At 40.6% G+C, this 19,391-nt stretch overlaps 1 protein-coding gene across 1 annotated transcript in view; it reads right to left on the bottom strand.

The window, feature by feature from the left end:
• The window catches only part of GMDS (GDP-mannose 4,6-dehydratase), a 430,504-nt gene that overhangs the window by 26,536 nt on the left and 384,577 nt on the right, over positions 1 to 19,391 (bottom strand). The gene's annotated exons all lie outside the window — the stretch shown is intronic.

The raw sequence follows: 19,391 nt of genomic DNA, 5'->3' as shown, positions 1-19,391 counted from the left end.
TTCCAAATGCTATGTTCAGCAGCCAGATATATTAGTGGATTTGGCAGCATTTGCCAACTCCTTTGCACATGAATAACTCTACTCACATGGTTTAAACAAATGAAACTAGGATAAATGAGATTAATTTGCCAATAGCAAATTACATTCTATTTAAAAATATGAATAAGCCTGTACCAAATCCACATGCTTTTGTATATTTCCCATATAATTTTCATGCACAGAAACACCACAGGAGACTATCCAAGAGTATGGGCTGCAGTACGCTCAAGTAGGTGAAAATGAGAGGAGTGTCCTAGAGCAGGGGTACCTTTCCGAGAGCCTGGAGACCACAGACAGGCATGTCACAGGGACCTGGCCCAAGGAGAAAAAGCAACCATGAACATCTTGCACAGCTCATGACACTGGAGAGGAAAGAACTGTGTGTTAGAGCAGCCTTAGCCAACGTGCCCAGCTCAGACTGAGAAGAACATAAAGCTGGATTAACCTACCCTTGTAGATTTTGTTACATACCTAGCCATAGCTGGGCATACTGGTTACTCTATCCAGTGGAAGGCAGGGTCTGCTGTAAACATGATGTGAAACCTGAACAGGCTATTTCTCTTATTGTCTCCCTTGTCTACCACATATTCAAACTGGTTCTCCAAACTCCATTCTGTCCTCAATCATGGCATTCGTCAATTTGCTATATAAAGTTAGTGTAAGTATGGCACTTCTGCTCTCACTGATGGACAGTGAAGATTTTTTGATTAATGTAACTTTTTACTTCAGTTCCACAAATACTCTGTTAAAAATGGTCCTACTCCCCTCCCTAAGATCTTCATATATCTTCCCTTTTAAGAAGTTGTGATCTCTCCTCATCTTCCCTTGGCTGTTTTTGTTCCCTTTGTTGCACACCTCTTCTCCTCTTCCTATATTCCCCTCTAAATCACCTCCATTTATCTACCCTTCTCCCTCATATGCCCTTCTTTTACCATCTGTTCCATTCCTCCTACTGAGACTTTCAGACTTTTGCCGTTTCTTCCCTTCCCCATTTCACTGAAGGGTTTTTTCACTCCCCCTTATCCATTGGGACTTCTCCTCCCACCCTGGTTTTTGTCCCAGCACCTTTATATAGCAAGACCACGTGCTAGTTACTCCCTCTCTCCCAGATGCAAAGCCTTCAAGATGGGGCCTAATGCCAGTGGAGGTAGAGGGAGCACGAAGGCTGCCTTCTCTCCTTGCTCCTTCACCTGGGAAGAGACAGCTGGAGCACGAAATAAGAAAAGGGTCAACAGGGTCTCCTTACTTGGAGGTGATGGCAAGGGTTAGACCATCCTTCCTGCAGATAGCTGCATGGGACCATTCACCATGGGACCAGTTGCAAGACCATCCATCACAATCTCTGACTACAGAGAAGGGTAACCGAGAACACAACGACTCCCTCTAGTGATGAATCCTTCCACACCTTTCAGGACAGGCAAGACTTGGGGACGGATGGCGGCTTCCCTTGATAAAGTCAACTAACTTGGAGGCGGGACGGAAGCATCCTTCTCTTAAAAGAAAAATAGGCCCGCTTTAAAGGTTATCACTCATCACCAGGAAAATTACATGCTGGCTATTTAAAGACTTCTTGAAAAGCAATAAAAAACAAATAGCAGAAAAGTGATGTCATTTCTGACATTGTCAGTGTAGAAGCCCCCAATAGGAAGTATTATAAACCATTTCCCAATCTGCTTTTATACAGGCCTAGGAATTAAAAAGAAAACTTTAGTGTTTAATGCTTAAACCAAATGTTTAATTTTGAACATCCCCATAGAGTCACACTGCAGCGTGGAGGTTGCAGTTAAAAGCCCAGATTCCTTCATCTTCCTGACATTGAATCTACAGTATAACAAAAACATTTTGAAACTAATGTAGAAATAGTTCTAACTGGAGCATTAACATAATTTACTTCAGTCATGTTCATCAGGATCATTTATATCTTACACATGTGATGTGTAAATATTCACCCTCCCTATACATATACAGTTGGATTTTATATGTTATATATAAAAACACTCCCTTACAAAGTATGATTCATTGGTTTAACAGTTGGTATTTTAGCTTTTCCAGTATGTTCAAAAGCAGTTTATACATTTAGAAGTATGATGTATATAATCATTACTGCTTTAAGTACAGTTTCATCCCATCTGTATGAGAAGACATATTATACATGCTAAGCTAAGCACTGAGAACTACTGAGACAATTTGAAGCTGTAGAAGAACTGTGAGCCAAGCTTTAGCTGACTGTCTGCTGTGCCATTAGAAAGTGGTTTACTACCTGATTTATAATTAGGCACAGTAAAGTATATATATATCTAGACAAAACAGTGTAAAATGCTACCCGTTACCACGTACAAGAGCTGATCTTACAAGAGGGTGTGCCTTGGTCCAGAAGCAGGACTATGCTACCTCATGATTAGAGAGCAGGGCTGGGAGTCAGATCCCATGGTCTGTCCTGCCATTGATCTATGGGCAAGTTGTCTGGTCTCCCTGGGTTCTGGTTCCTCAAAAGGTGTGGCAAACCTTATCAACCTAACCTGTACGTTGAAGTTTCTTACTTAATGAATGTCTGAAAAACACAGAGATCTGCTGACTGTCAAGAATTATCCTATTTTCGTTTGACATGAATGAAAGGCATCCCACTGAATACACACTGAATATCAGCAAACCCAACGTAAACCCATCATAACGAACATCCTTACACAAACATGGAAACAGTTCACATGCATGTGCAGAGAAAATGGAAAAAATGCATGCCCCCATCACGAGTAAAGCTTGTGCCATATGTGATTACAAGGCCTTGTAGGCTGAAATGAGGCTGGGTATATTCAACATTTGGGTCCCACATTGGCTGTTATGGATCTTCTTAATGTTGTCACTCACAGACAGCCCACCCACACATGCTCTTTGAGACAAAGGAGAGTATACTCCTTTTTTGGGGTGAGGTGCAACTGAGAACCTGCTTCCCTGTTTTGTGTGCAACCAAAGAAAATTTCCTGGGGCCTTTGCTGAAAACAGTTGGGTCAGATAATCACTAACCTGCTAGGCTTTGAGGTCTGTGCTGCCTCAATGTAAACAATATACTTGGGGATAGAGACAATGTTGATCTTCTGTACCAAGTGGTTCCTCTAACCACAGAGAATGCCATGTGTTGGCTCAGATTCATTCAGTTCAACTTGACGGTATTGGCAGGGTGGAGGGAGCGTGCTTGATGATCCCCAGAAATAACACATCTTATTTAGCACCATCAGGAGCCTGAATATGTTGAATATTAATTAAATATTCTGACACTTTACCTGGAAAAATTAGACTTTTTGCGAAGTGTGTGTAAACTGTGATTTCTTTCTCAATCTCATAAGATGCAGTGATTTTCACAGGAAAGAAAATATATGTCAATGACATACAAGCCACAGCATCACCACATTTCAAGCCCCCACCTCAAAGCAGGGTGTTACAGATGTCTATTGGCAACAACTCATTTAATTTTTTTTCTGTAATGATTATTGGAATTATTTTGGCTGACATTTCTCAAATTCTTCAGCTTGGGGCAGACATTTAACACAGAAAATTTCAGCCAGTGTGGACCAAACTCTAGAAACTTGCTCAGAAAAGAAGTAAAAATTATATGATAGGAAATTTCACATAGTACAAATAAGGCAAAGAAGGCAACATGTTTTTGTTGACAAACTTATTTGGCTGGCAAACCCAGACATATTCTGTATGCAAAAGCCCTTCTTTGGGTCTGAATTAAGATCAACAGACCAGACTTGCCTATGATTAAAATCCCTCAGGATGTCTTGGGTATCTACCTTTTCCTAACAAGTGTATATTTTGGGGCCTGCCTGGCAGTAATCTTGACTATTTAGGATGCCACATACCAACTTGGATAGTACAAGACAGGAAATATATAATTGAACATTGTGCTTTCTCACGTTAGAAGAGCAGCCCAATTCGTTATTCTGTCTAGCACATTTCCTCAGCGTTGTCCCGATTCACTTGGCACTTGCCGAAAGCAATGCCTGACCAGCACTCAGCCGCACACGTACGCACTAGGAAACCATGAAACTTTGTCCTGGACCTGACATCCCCTCCCAAGCCCTGCAATGGTCTGCACTCCTCCCTTTGGGGAAGACATCTCTGTCCAGGTTATGCTGGAGAAAGGCTCTTCATCAAGTGAATTGATAAGAGGGGTGATCAAAGTCTGCCAGTTGTACCTTATCTATCGGGGATCATAATTCAGGAATGAAGCTGCCCTTCAGTTTGCTCCTCCCCGCCATTAAATTACATTCAATCACTGCATGGAGAATGCAGGCCATGCGCTTGCAGCCAGATGTTATCATTACAGGCCTTTTCTTATAAACTGATGCTGAAACCCGAGTGGTTGATGAGACTAGCTAAGCAGTTGTACCTTTGACCTGATTGCATTAAACTTGCCCTATCAATTTAAGCTTAGTATAAACACCATTTCCCAGAGTCCCTCATGACTTCAGTAGTGAGAAGAAGCTGACTAAGCCTAAACATTTTTTAACAGCAATCTTGTCTTACAACACCAAGGGGATTTGCCATGTATCTGGGGTTTTATAAAACCATATGAACATGCTGAAAGAATTAAAGTCCTTTAAAAAAGCAAAATTGATGGTGACAGTCCTTTTAGAAAACCAGTTTGTAGAATGTCAGCACAAGAGGAGTTGGAAACAGGACTAAAATAGTTTTAAAAAAATACAACAGATTTGCGTTTGTTTCACACAGTTGTTTCTGAATACTGAGATTTAGAGTTAAAAGACAAAAAAAGGAAAAAAATCTCCCAAGCGGAATTCACCACCAATTAAAAAGAACTCCCCCCAAGCACTCCACAACTCAAAGCCCTTTCAGATATATCACTCATATGAGATCTCCCATAAAACATAGAGCATCTTTACCCCACCATTTCAGATTTATTTTTACTAAAGCTTGGTCTATTTCACATTAAGGATAATTCAGTTAATCCTATCAAAAGTTTCTATGTAGCAGCACATGAGCTATAGCATATGGCCAACAAAGCTTGGCTAGGCTAAATAAAGGGGGGCATGCTTATAATCGTAAGCATAAGAATGAAAGTAACATCATGCTTAAGTCAGCTGTATTGCCTGCTATGGGATGATAAAGCAGTGGTTTAGTACTGCAAATGTTGGTAAAACAATGGGTGATAAACCAGCAGAAAATGGATCTTCATCTTGCCAGGTTGCAAGTACTCTGGCCCTGATGCAGAAAAACACACTTGAAATTGAGCAGATGAGTATTCCTGCTAATTTTAGCAGAAGTGCAGAAGTAGTCAATGCTCTGCAAGACTGAACCTCTGACCCAGAATCAGAAAACAAGAAAAACTTAAAGAAATACCCAAGACTGGCACTCATTTTAAAACAGAAGCTTGGTGCCGTCTGTTGGTTATACCAACGTAACAAACCAGTCAGTGGAACTGCTGCTAGAAGTGCAAAGAGGAAGTGCATTAAGGAAAATGTAATGATTTCATGCTTATGGATGTTCATGCAGAACATGACTCAGAGCACTGAAATATAAAGCACATAAAAAGCCAACAAAAAATTACTATCTTGTTTTACTGTTTTGAAATCTAACAAAGCAAGGATATGCATGTAAAAAACAAACAAACAAAACCCCTAAAACAAACATAAAAATCCAATCCAACCAACAACTACTGCTACTTAAATAATTATGGAGAAGTTTTTTCAAGAACTAATTTACCTGAGTTGCTGCCTTGGTTAATCTTAGAAGCAGCAGCATCCGACTTTTGTTAAATTAAACAAATACCAGTATTCCACTGTGGTAAAGAAGTGCAGGTAAGGAAAAAAAGCCCTGGTGCATAATTTTACATAATACACAGGAAGAAAGTAATCTAGAACCTAATGCGGAGGGGGGGGTTCTTCTGTGATTCAAATTAAAGCAGGGTCCTTTTATGCAAATAAGTAAAGCACACATTTAAATGACAAAACCTAAAATCAACGTTAACAGACTTGCATAAATTGGTTGCCTTGCAGAAAGCATCTCTGTTTCTCTTCTTTTTGGCATTAGAAGAGACAGAACAAACCCAGTGACCTTGACACACAGCCCAGAAAGGAGAAAATATAGAAAAAAGTATAAACTCTTTCCTGCAAACTTTCTAAAGTAACATTGATTTACCTAGCCATGCCCTGTTGCTACAAAAGATACTTCTGTCTCATAGTTTACAGCACAATGTGGAAGCATCTGAGTAGCTTTCACCCTATATTTGCTATTAAGAATGATCTAGCTGTGGCATGGTAGGGCACAACATAAGCTAATTTATCCTTCCAGCAGGCAGAGTAAGAGCTAAGCTGGAGAAGATGAGGTACACCAGAACAATAACAAAATGTATAAAGTGGGATGGCAACAGGTCACAAAAGGGGGAGTCTTAGGCCAGCATGAAGTTACTGGTGGGGTTTGTCATTATCAGTCTTAAGAATCATTACAGGCACTTTCTAGAATGTCAAACATATTACAAACAAGCTGAGGAAAGTTTGTGATGGCTTAAATTTGAGTAAAATCAGTACAGAGGAGGCTCAGGTTAGAAAAAAATAACTGTCTCAGCGTGAAGGCTGCCATGATGGAACGGAGTTGAGAGTCAAGAGGAAAAAGCTTGAGATAATTCACTTAGAGGCTAGAAACAAAAGGCTCACTGTATTTTGAAATAACATGTGTAAAGAAGAACCTGGAGGTACCAGTTCATCACAGGTGACTGTGAATCAGAAGTGTGATGCAACCATGAAGGGAAACACAATCTTAGTATGTGTAGTATGAGGTGTTTCCACCTGAAGTAGGGGAGTATTACTGCTAGTGTATGAGGCACCGGTTGCTGTGTCTTTAATTTCTAATACTGTGTAGTATTTAAATACTACTCTTGGTAATGTTGTTAAAAGAAAAAAAACTGGAATTGGAGTAGACAAAGAGAAAAATTTTAAAGATGGTCAAGGTGTGCAGAAACATCTTATAAAAACACAAAGATGAATTTTCATTTTTTAGTCACCCTACTAAGACCTGGGAGGTGATATAACTGCATGCTATACAGTCACTTGGGAGAAGATGTTATAGCATCACCAAAGGAAAGAGCTATTTAAGTGAAGGCCAGTGCTATAAGAGCAGATGGATATAAGCTTGCCAAAAATGCCAATACAGTGGGATGTTGAAAGAAAATTCCTAACTGTAAGATCAGGCAGGTTCTGGACTGCTGTACAGTGGGATTAGCTTGGGGCTAAACATCCTTGTGACTTTTAATGTGCAATTAATGAAAAGGGTTTCACGCTGTGATACCTGCACCAGAGATGAAGTATAGGTATCTTCCAACTTGCTGTTAACAGCATGACTATAACATGAGCAGCAGCATCTGGTAATGCGCTTATTCTTCTTAACAATTTAATATCTTAAATTTATATCATACTTTTCAACCCAAAGGATCCCAAAGCACTTAAAAAATTGCAGATGATGTGCAGTCTGTAAAGAGAGGGCTTAATTCACTGCAGAAACAGAGCTGCAGCACAGGTGAGAGGCAGCAGCTGTTTAAAGTGTGGTTATACTCAAACTATAAAGAAGTGTTTACATTTTATAATAGGGAAGACCAAAGTGGTCTTTTGGGGGAGAAAGTATTTTCACTGGAAAAATGTAAGTACTCCGTATTTCCTATTTTCTTCTCCAGGCAGGCGTTCTCCTGTTGATGTCATGGAGGGACCAAGGTGCAGCAATCCGAGTAGAATGAAGGCAAAAATATTTCCCCTGTTTATGCTTCTACTACCCATGAAAATAATTTTGCTATGTGTAACGTTGCAAACCCATCACCACCGTCTTATTTTAGGGACTTTCCTGCCTTCTTCGGGGGATATTATCTCAGGAGATTCGTTAGGACTTGATTAAATTAATCCCTCTAAATCAAAGAGGCTGCTGAAGTACGTTTGTGCAGGATCCCCCAATGGGTGGGACAACTGCAGGCTACCTTCCCTGCAATGCATGAAAATCCCCCCAAAACAGAATGGACACTTTGCAGGCCACATACAAAGGCTTGGCCAGCTGTCAAACCCAAACCTTCAAAAATCATGAGACTGGTTTAGGAGTAGAATGATGCTATGCTCCCTCCACCTTGACTTTGGAATTGTTTTGATTTGTCTGTGTTAATAAAAACTGAGAAATCTTTTTTTTTTTTTTTTTTCAATGAAGGCATGACATATAATCACGCTGGGTAAAATGCAGACATGACTCTTAAGGACTGTCATGTGGCTATCTTTCACCAAAAGTGACTGCAAAGAAATGTGTGAGCTTATAAGAGCAGTAGTTCAAGAGTTAAACTTAGCATCTTCAGGTTCTGTTTGGCTTTGGAAAACAGTCAGAACAGCACATTGGTCATCCCATTATCAGATATAAGTGAAAAAAGACATATTAAAGTCAGTTCTCTGTAAAAAGAAACCCCAGTGCAACTGCGGTTCTTTACAGCTATAAACCAGAAGTAACATATAGAAACTGAAGAGAGAGGACTATTGTTACTGGTAACACCTGAAACAACAGGCAAATTACTAGCTATCATAGGCTCAAGGTCTATTGTTCTGGAAGCTGCAAAATGAGCAGCAAAAACAACAAAAAAGAAAAACTCTTCTTGAAGAGTGTACAGTAAAAGGTCAGCATACTTGAATGTTCAGAACAATCTGAAATGCAGATAAGGAGAAATCAATGTCATGTCAGACTTGGAAATAACTTTCTAAAAATACGCCAAATAAGGAAATTCCCCTTTTAATTGTAAGGAATGAAAGTTTCTCTACAGAACAGCTGAAGCAGTCATAGATGTGTCTCTTCCATGGCTTTTTCCTCCCCTCCGCCCCCCAACCTTTATTCTGCATTCCATAGTTCCAAATGGAGAAGTCATCCACAGGTCACACCACTGCCTCCGGTGCTACTTAAACAATTTTTAAAAATGTATCTTCACACTGGCGACACGTACAACCCGTGTAGGTTGGATTTCCACGAGCGGTAGTTATCTGAGCCCCCCCCCACTGCCGCCCTGACCCCCCATCCGCTTCCTCCTGGCTCCCGCGCTCCCCAGGCTGGCTGGGCTCAGCTGCCTGGCTGTCACAGCATCGCCGCGGGGCTTGGGGAAATTTTAGACAAGCTCACTCATTTCCAGGAGGCTCTCCTCCCAATGAACACATGCCCCTGAGATGACTCCAGGGCATCGGCTCACCTGAAGTATCTGACACGGGCTTCCTTGTAAGCAGCAGTAGTTGATAGGAGGCCCATAAGGACGGTACTAACTACCGTGTCACTCAGCAGATTACCGAGAAAACTTCTTGCAGGAAAAGCTCTTTCTCGTTTTGGGCTGCTGGTGGGCTCAGCTTTCTCCCATCACAGAGCTGCCGGGGCTTTGTCCAGCCTTTAACGAAGGCTGCCCAGCGGCGACCCAGCAGCCCTAGAGCACGCGTGCCCACCGACAACTCCTTTTTCTCTTCCTCTCAGGACACTGGGTGAAAAGCTGTGTCCCGCGACCTCCCGCGTCGGAAAGGTCCCTCTTGCCCCCTGGCCCCTTTTCGTACCAGCCTGGGTGGAACAGAGGAAGAATGGGACCCGGTGGCTCTGTCCCCGGCTCCCGGGTGCCTCCCCTGGGGGGTTATTTCTTCACAATGCCTTGGCTGCTGCCAGATGAAAATTGTGGACTCAAAAAAAAAAAAAGCAGGATTTTGGCAGCTTTGCCAGGTGTATGTGTTCTGCCATCCTGGTGAAAGTTTACCCCAGCCTGGTCAACTCACGTGCCTTTGAAAAACCAGAAATGTGGTGGTTTGTACATGCCCAGCAGAGACCGGATAGGGACGGATAGCTTAAATTTCTGGACAGTCCAACCTCCCTGAAACACCTCATATACTCTGGGTATTGGCTAGACAAAGCAAGCAGGTAACCCCTCTCTCAACATATGAAGAAGAGGGCCAGACTAAGATCCTGCCATGCCTGCATTACCTAGCTTCAAGATATTTGACTTTGTACCTTACTAAAGTTCCTTTAACTCGTGTGTGGTTTCTGTTTTTGGTTTTCTTTTCTGTTTTTCCAGTGTATAATACTGTGTACACATATAGACAGACAGGCAGTTTCTGTTTCGTAAAGCAGGAGATTCCTGCATGCTCTGCTTGCATTAAAAAGAATCCACATTCAAGAATGAACTGGCAGACAATTCAGTTTGTCGGTTCATAATACAACTGGATTGCAAGGGGAAGATGGGAAATCAGTGATTTTGCCTAAGGGAGCAATCTTAAGTATAAAAAGAAGAGAGGGGAAAACAGACTAAAAACCTTTAAAAAACCTTCATTTTTGAACTAGAAACAGAAAAATAATCCCAAACCATCAATTACTGAAGCATATGAATGCTATTTAGAACGCATTTTAAAATTTAAAAAATGAAATACCTTGGACCTAATTTTAAACAGGTTTTGCATGGTGTAACACCATTGATGTCAGCAGAATAATTTCCAAGTTATAAATTTGTTAACATAAGGTTAGTGCAAGGTTGCAGTAGAGTGGATGAGAATCGCTTTGAAAGTACAGTGCGAGATGGAAGACTCTATGCTAATGTTGAATAATCTGCTAGGAGATTATTTGCTTTCTGCCTACACAGCCAAGCTACATATTAATTAATGTTACCACAGAGGCTGTCATTTCCTAAGGCATAAAGCAAAACAGTAATATTCTAACATTAATAATAATTAATATTCACTCTTATGAATATTGTTCAAATAAAAGGATGTTGTATTTTAATACACATTTACCAAGACCGTGTAAAATACAAAGCTCCTATTTTACTTGTTCTTCTTCTTCCAAACACAGGCAATGATTAGTAAATACCTTTCAGCTGATGAACAAAGATAGAGGGTTACATCTTTAGAAAGCAATAGCAACCTCCTCAGAAATTCAATTTGGCTGTAGTTCAAAAGCCAACGTAAACAGCCTGGACACCCATCTTAAACAAGGCTTATTCACACTTTCAGCCAACAAGAGTTGATGAAACAGTCTTTAACAGTCTGGTTTTGCCTCTCAGACAGACACACACATGCACACACGCAGTGCCAACTGTCAAATATACAGCAACAGCCTTGGATGAGGCAGGGTGAGGAAGCACCTCTATACCATAGGCAGGTGCTTTACAGGCAGCTGGCCTGGCTGCCGAACCCCTTCGTGGCTTTGGGTAGCTGTAGGAACACTTCCAGCTCTTGCAGACTCCTACATTGAACCAATGAAACAACATCCAGAATAAAACCTCAGCAGCAGTACTGAACACTGGGAAAACTCCCAAGAGTCGAGCTGGACCATGACTCAGCTCCAGAGCCATGAGGTGATGGCTGAGCATGGGATAAATACTAGGTCACAGAAACCAAATTAAGAATGGAAAGTGGAACAGAGGCTTAAAGCTCAGTTGTTACCTATGTAAACTAGGGCTGCATTTATTACCTAGGAACGAGGAAAAATGTGGAAGGACTACGCCTCCATCAGTGCAACAACAAGCAGAACTGGGAACAGCATATGGACCTTGCAGGGTAAAACATGCCCAGGAGCATGGAGCAGAGGGCATTCTGGTAGGCTGGGGTGCTCACAGAAATAATGCAGGAATTAAAAATATACAGCAAAGAAATCACTAAGTTATGCAAAGTGAGAGGGCAAAGCAAAAGAACAAATACCTGATGCTGATGCCATAGGAGCAAACCTGGAAGAGTTGCATGGCAAGATAAACTGAAGAGCCAGGCTCATATGATGTTTTATATAATAATTTTTGCATGGTGACAATGACATTTAAAATAAAAGATAGTTGTAGTCACAACAGTACATGTAAATGTAGCACTTCGAGAAAATCAGAGGACTTCTAAACAAAGGACATCTTGAGAACAACCAACGTGATGTGCCAATAATATTACAGAGGTCAGGATGTTGGAATATGATGAAAATGAAAAGACATTGCCTGCAAAAAATCGTTCAGAGGAATACAAAGGACACAAAAATGTAGGAAAAAGAATTAACTAATAAAGGAAAGACTAGGGAAAAAAGTACTAATCTCACAGAAGATTTGAAAAAGCCAATAGAGTTCTTGGATCAAGAGTACTACAATGCCCAGTGTGATACACTAGATCCTCAGGAATGAAAAATAAAGGGAGATTCAAGAAGTAGTGGATAAATACGATGAAGAATGGCATGAAATACAAAGGTTCAGAGAGGAACAAAGCTCCAAATCTGATAGACGGCAGAAAGCAGCGGCAAGATTTCATTTCCACCCACTGCTACCACAAACAGTAATTGAAATAAACAAACAAACAAAGCCCTGTTCAATTATTCAGACCAGTTAATTTAGAGTTGTTTGTTTGTGGCAGAAGACTGAGATCTTTTGTTGATATAACTGAAATCATGCCAGTTAAAGGTTAAATCCTGCCTGTTAAACATAACTTGGGGTATGGAGAATCATGTTACATATCTCAGAGAAAGCTCAGGCCTCCAAACAGCCCTTAGAGATCCCACGGCTGGTAAGGGCAACTCAATACTCTCTGCTGCACTCCCCTCCTGGATTCATGCTGCAGCCCCTGCTTCAAGAATGCCATGATCCCAGATCTTTCTGAAGCCTCAAGATCTCATGTCCCTTGCAGTACAGGAACTGTAGTTTCTCCTAGCACTTTGATGGTTAAATTACATTTATTTTTTGCATTTCCTCCATTGTATTTTAGTATGGCCCTAAGTTACCATCCTGACTTATTTTCTCTCTTCCTCATCTCTTCTATAAGTAACTGCACACTGCATATGCTGTATGCTGGCCAAAAATAATATCAGAATTATATTCAATACTGTCTTTGATTGAAGCACCATGTCCTGTCTTATCAAAGACATCAAGTTCCTAGTTTGTAATTTCCCATTTCTAGTTACAGACTTCTGATGCATATCTGGTTTTTGCACCGAGGTATGCAGTGAATACACCTCAGTTTTCTTGCAAGTTGCTAAAAATAGCAAAGAGTATCTGACTCTGTCTAGCAGAGTCACCCCATTCTGGTGAGTAGTCTCTCTGAGAAACCTTGAAGACAAAAGGACAACTCCCATATTTTCACGATGGACTTGTTAGTGGGCGTGATTCACTATTTCCCCATTCCATCTTCACGCCAGTGTAATTAAGTCAATGGCGGTTACATCAAGAGAAAACTGAAGAGCATAATGCAAAGGTGAGTCAGATCCCACATGCTGCAAAATGTAAAAGGACCGTTTCACAGCAGGATGATGAGAATTTGGAACTTGCTTATCAGAAAACACGTGCTTCAAAGTGATTCCTGATCATTTTGGAATTGCCATTACAAAATCAGCATAGGTTGGTTCTATTGTTAGTCAGATCACAATTGGCCAGGAAACATGCCAGTGCAAACCTCCTGAAAGATACTTCATATTTACTCTTGAACAATGAATTGGTCTTCCAGAGGGGAAAAAACCCCAAGATTGACAATGGACTACATTGTTCTTTGATGTTGCAGCATGGACAAATCACAGGTGTATTACGTAAATACCTGTCAAACTGACAATTAATATCAATTAAGCTTTAATCTGACATATTACATTGGGTGCCGCAAACGCAAAATCTGTTCGAAGTAGATCGTAGATATGTACCCTTCAATTAGACATGAGGGAGGAGGAAATTCTACTCTCTGGGAAAGCAGAGCATTTAACTCCTGAACTGCTAGAGATCTCCATGGATGAAATTCATTCTTGTGCAGGTGGCCAGTCCAAAACTTTTTTGAGTCCTAGCAATTTCAAAAGTGTAAGTGGCATTTAAGTAGTCAGAAGGAGCTGTTCCTCCTCTCTCTACATACGCACATACTCAAGTGCACAGTGTTTATCTGCTTCTTTCTTTGACACATAAAAAGGCCAAGTAGAAGAAATAAGAGAGATCTCTCCGGATCAGACCTCCCAAAACAATCACTTTGGAGTCAGAAGGTAAGAGAGTACTCACAAAGCTACACAGGAGATGAAACCAGGCGCTTTCATGGTGCATCTCAGAGCTGGAAACTGGACTAGAAGAACATACGTCTCTTCATTTACACAGAGAAGACCTACAGACACAGCTTCCCCAGACTGGGGATATATGTGTGAAGAGCTCCCTGTATGACCGTGTTTGATATACCTCTGTGATTTTCTTCAGGCTTTATACCGAACAGATCTTTAAACCACTACAGTCAAAATGGCAATACAGTAATCACTTCTCAAAGTGAGAAACTGCAAATACATGACCAAAATTAACCCAAAAGATTATGCTACAATGGATTGTCCTGGGGTTAATCAGACACAGAAGTAAAACACACAGTAGATAGATTCTCAGCAAGATTCTCAAGCAAGCCACAACTGCTGTCATGACTTAATACCTCAAAACCTCAAAAGAAAGCAGACATGACTACAATGTTTTGTGGCATATGAAGAATACATAAATGAAGCAAAAAACACATTACTTGTCCTCCTTCTGGAGAAAGCATCTAACCTGTGCAATACTATTTCTGCTGTTCATAGCTTTCCTTCACATACACTGCACCTGCTTCCCCATTTTGAATTAACTTTTTCATTTTATTTATTATCTCATGTATTGCTTTCAAAATAGGATGCCATCTCAATTTTTGTACAGCACTGTTTTGTTATGCTGTGTAAAGCTTTTCTTATTCATGGACTTTTCAGAGAGCTGGCTGAAAGAAAATGCTCACATAACCTCTCACTAGTCCTGAAATATGCAGATAGAATTGTCTCTTGCCAGCTACCAACATAAGCTAAAAATGTCATTGATCTGACATCCCACTAGCTATGCCTCAAATTCATATAAGGTTTACAAATGCAAACATTCATCAGGATGCCTTTAAATGAGCAGGTATGCTCTGTAACAGAGATTGGCAAAAGAATTACACTTCTACTCTCATTTAAGAAACATTAAACATAATCTCAATAATTTTTATCGGGGCTGAAGTAATGAATATTATTGAAAGTCTCCCCTGCCGTGTGAGAACATAAACACCTACTCTTCCATCCAGTGATTTCACACTCTGAGATGATGCTACACAATGCTTCCTGAACCCAAAGATGGGAATGACTTTGTACATTTCAGCTCAGAAGGAGCGAAAGGGGAAGTACCAGGGAAATACATAACAGCTTTATTTTCAATTTAAAAGAAGAAAGAACAAAAGGCATGTGACTCCTGGCTATTAATGGATAGTATTTGTTAGATAAAAACTAGATTAAAAAAAGGAGTAAAATAAGAACTTTACACCTGAACAAGAAAGCCACTGCTGTTCAAGACTATGGGACTCATATTTTCAGTTTTGTGTTTCCACAACAGATGCTAAATTTTGCTCTCTTTGCTTGTGCAAAGAATTACTGTTGACTTTGGTGACCTCCTTATGTGAAGGAAGCAACGGAGAACTCAAAAATTCCCATGGTTGTCTCTGGGGAGGTTCAACTCATGTCATGGGTAACTCAGAAAATCATTGTTCTGACAGAGATTATGTTAACAATATTATCTCATGAATTCTTGTTCCACTCCTTTAGGTACACACAGGCTTTCATTCACCTTTACAATAAGCTGCTGCCATACGGCATAGTATCTTTAACAAAATATTCAGGAGCAAGAAGATCCCTCTCCATTCTTCTACTTGCCATTCTTAACTTTCAGTAAGGTAGGATACCTACCGAGATACTAATTTTTCTGCCTTTTAGGATGTGAAGCTCTGGGATATCCACACAGCTGCCAAGGGAGCACGCCTGCACCCTTTGCACTTTTGAACATGAACAGCATTGGGGTAATTCTTGGTACCACCTTTTGGAGACATCTCCACTGCAGCATTTGAAAAGCAGTGGGAGAAGCTTTTCATTTCGCTTCGTATTTTCACAAAGCATTTCAAGCTGCTGTCCTGACATGTCTGCGTGAAGCAGGAGGAGGCCTCCTGCCAGAGAGCTACCCCATGGTATGCAGCCGCCTGCCGCTCCCTGCTCCGAGGCTGCATTTAAATAGTCAGGTGGGCAGCTGCTGCCAATGGTGCGCACGCCTCCCAGCCTGTAGAGATCAATGCGAGGACAAGGAAGGAGAAACAGGCCATCACTTACTCCTGTCGTAAATTCATATGTGTAAGGAAGAAGAAGAGAAAGAAGAGGAGAAAAAGGGACTTTAACAGGAACAGACGTGTCTTAGAGTCCCTTTTAAATAAAAATCCCGTTCAAATAAACAGTGAGCAACCTAACAGACATTTGTATAAATAAGAACAGTTCTAGTTAATCTCAGGGTCCCAGTCCTGGTCACGCTGAAGCTAATGACCGTATTTTCAGCAAGAGTAGTAGCAACTATGTCTGTAGTATTCCTGAAATCCTGACTTTTCCAAAGCCATCATTATTTCTCTTTCTGTCCTCTGTCTCTCGGTATTATTTTCCAGTATAATGATTATGCTGTTATTGATCAAAGTTACATAAAAAAAAAAAGCTAAGCCACATGTACTTTATGACCTTTAGATGTTGAATAAAGAGAAGTTACATGATACTGCGCTATGAAAGCAGTCTCATGGAAACAAAACTCAAAGTTTTGCCACATTTGTTAGAGCAATGTAGGGCATCATATGTATCTATCATTACTGCGTAGTTCCATGGCCAAAAAGTAACCTGAGGAGGATTCATACCACATACTTCACATGAAATATGAGCACAAGGCTAGGTAATATCCACCCTTCCACTCCATGAAGAATAGAAATTCTGGGATTCCCAAAGGCTCTTGAGCTTTGCTAGTGAGCCAGGAGTCCAAAGCAAATGGTATTCCCAGGAAACACCCACAACACAGGACAGGCAGTCTGGCCTGACGCCATTCCCTCTGAGTTACAGATACATGGCAGTGCCATGACTGTGGCTGAGGTATGCCATATGCCAGCCATTGACGGTACACAAAGAGAGAGCAGTGAGCAGGCCTGTCACAGGAAGGAAAGAGGGGATTTGATACGTTTGGGGAGGAGAGGAAGGGGATTCTTCTGAGCAAAACAGATCAGGGTCCACCTATCAACAATCCACCAAAAATACAGCCAGATCCTCGGATCAGCACTGTGATACTGCGTGGCCATTGCCCGTTGTTATAACATTATCAGCACATGACAACACAACGCAAGGGCATGAACAGCACAGTGCACCTGACTGGCCTCACCTTAGTGTGAATTATTGCATTTAAGTTACTTTTTTTTGCCTGTAGTGCTCATATTCTGAGTCCATCAGCTGCCGTGTGTATCAAGCATGAACTACATTTTAAAACAGTTCATCAAAACATCAACAGTCCAACACGGATGTTCTTTTATGTACCTTTCCACAAACTATGACATATATGTCAACTGGGTTATTTTACTGACATCTGTTATTTGGCTTATTTTAAACCTTGCTCCACAAGATACTCATACTTTTATTGTTGACTTTCTCAGTTTAACGAGGGAAAACTGCAAGAACTGCCCTTCCATGTTTTGAACAAGAGATGCTCCTGTTTAACTCAGGATTCCCCAAGAGCATCCAGTACTGCTTCTGCAGAGACCTGCTGCACCTAAAGGCAAGGTGGTCATCTTATTGGAAACAAAGCTACATTTTCTTTTGAGGTGTCTTTTCCTTCAAAGAACTTAATCAGAGGATGAATTGTAACATTCTTAGCACCCAATGCCAAGACTATTGATTCTCTTTTAGCTGACATAAACTAACCAAGTTATTATATAATTTTTGACTGTACCGATCTAAGGACGTGTTCCAAAATGATGGATTTAAAGTAGTTAATGGATCACCATCCACTAGGCTGAGCAGTCGTTCCCTTTTAACATATTTAAAATATACTAGTAGGTAATCTTGAGCTACTTAACTGGTACCACCAGTTCAAACTATCACCTGTTCTGTGGTTTTGCATGCATATACCACATCCCTCCAAAGCTTTTAACCTTTTACTAGTTATTATTTTAGAGGAATGTGATACATAAATTTAAACATGTCAGACACAGTGTTCAACACTTCTAATGATCTATTACCCTCATATTATTGAAGTCCCCGAGGAAGTTTGGCAGACGTCATTCAATCATCAAGCTATCATTACTATGTTTTAGCTTTAATCTAAAGTGCCTAAGAGCTTTGTGCTTCTTAGTTCATATTCTATCACTCTTAGGGAAAAAAAAAAAAGGGCGGGTGGAATGGGTGGAAATAGTTCACCTTAACTGGCCTACAGTTTGTCATATTTGGGGAACAGATTTTGGTTTTCCAAACTAGATTACTTGTTCTTGTTTTAGCTATAAATATATTTCCCCTGAAGTTCTAGTGATATCTCAGTAATTTGCTTAATATACATCTGGATTATATTATGAGAAAAATAACTTACTGTGGTAACACAAAGGACTTAAAAAAATAAGAGTTGTTGTTCCAAATCTTTCAAATACATGAAAAGAAGTACAAAGTTAACAGCTTGTGCACAAATATGTTATTACTTATGACTCTGTCTTGCAGTACTGCTGCATTATTAGTATCTCAGGTTCTGATTACCTCTCCCAGGAAATTCAGAAGCATGACACTATTAAATAATCGTATGGCTTTATGCTTATCTCACTGTTTGGGTACTTTGCTGCCTCTATTGAAGACAAGATTCAGACTGTTTGTTGTAGGCAATAATACCTCAAGCAGTGATTCAGGGTGTCTATTTTCCAGTGTCCTAAATTCAACCAGGCCAACGTGGGTGTGTATGAGCCCAGTTGCACTTCTGTGGGCTGGAACATGTCCAATTTGCAATGAAACTCCATCTTAAGATAGGTAAGTGCCTAAACACAAGGGCCCTCATGCCCTATGGCTTACAGACACCGTGGGCATGTGCCAACCAACTTGAAACCAGCACATAGCAGTTGCTGTGGCTGATGTTCAGATTTTGTGCAACAGCTGAGCAGTTACAACATATATCAAAAGACATGGGAGATATGGGTTTAGTTCCCTTAACTTCTCAGGCAACCTCGCAGTGGGAAACGTTTTCTTCATATCTAACTTAAACCATTTTTGCTGCAATTTAGGCTGTTATTTTTTGTCCCGTTCAGTCAATCCAGAGAGTTGCCTACTCCCTTCCCCTTTATAGCATCCTTCTACCTATTGAAAGACTTATCATGCCTCTTCTCCATGCTAACAAATCAGTAACCCCATCTTTCTTTAAAACTTACATTTTCTAAACTTTCAATCGTTTTTGTTGCTTTTCCCTGAGTCAATCAACCTACGTCCTTCTGCAATGTGGTGCGCAAAACCAGACACCATCCTGCGCCTTGCCAGCACTGAGAAGAAGGATCACTTCATGTTTTAGACACAAT

The sequence above is a fragment of the Aquila chrysaetos genome, chromosome 18 (genome assembly GCF_900496995.4).
Source record: "Aquila chrysaetos chrysaetos chromosome 18, bAquChr1.4, whole genome shotgun sequence".
Lineage (NCBI taxonomy): Eukaryota > Metazoa > Chordata > Aves > Accipitriformes > Accipitridae > Aquila > Aquila chrysaetos.
Note: the sequence above shows the minus strand (reverse complement) of the source record. Positions and strands in the feature narration are given on the sequence as shown.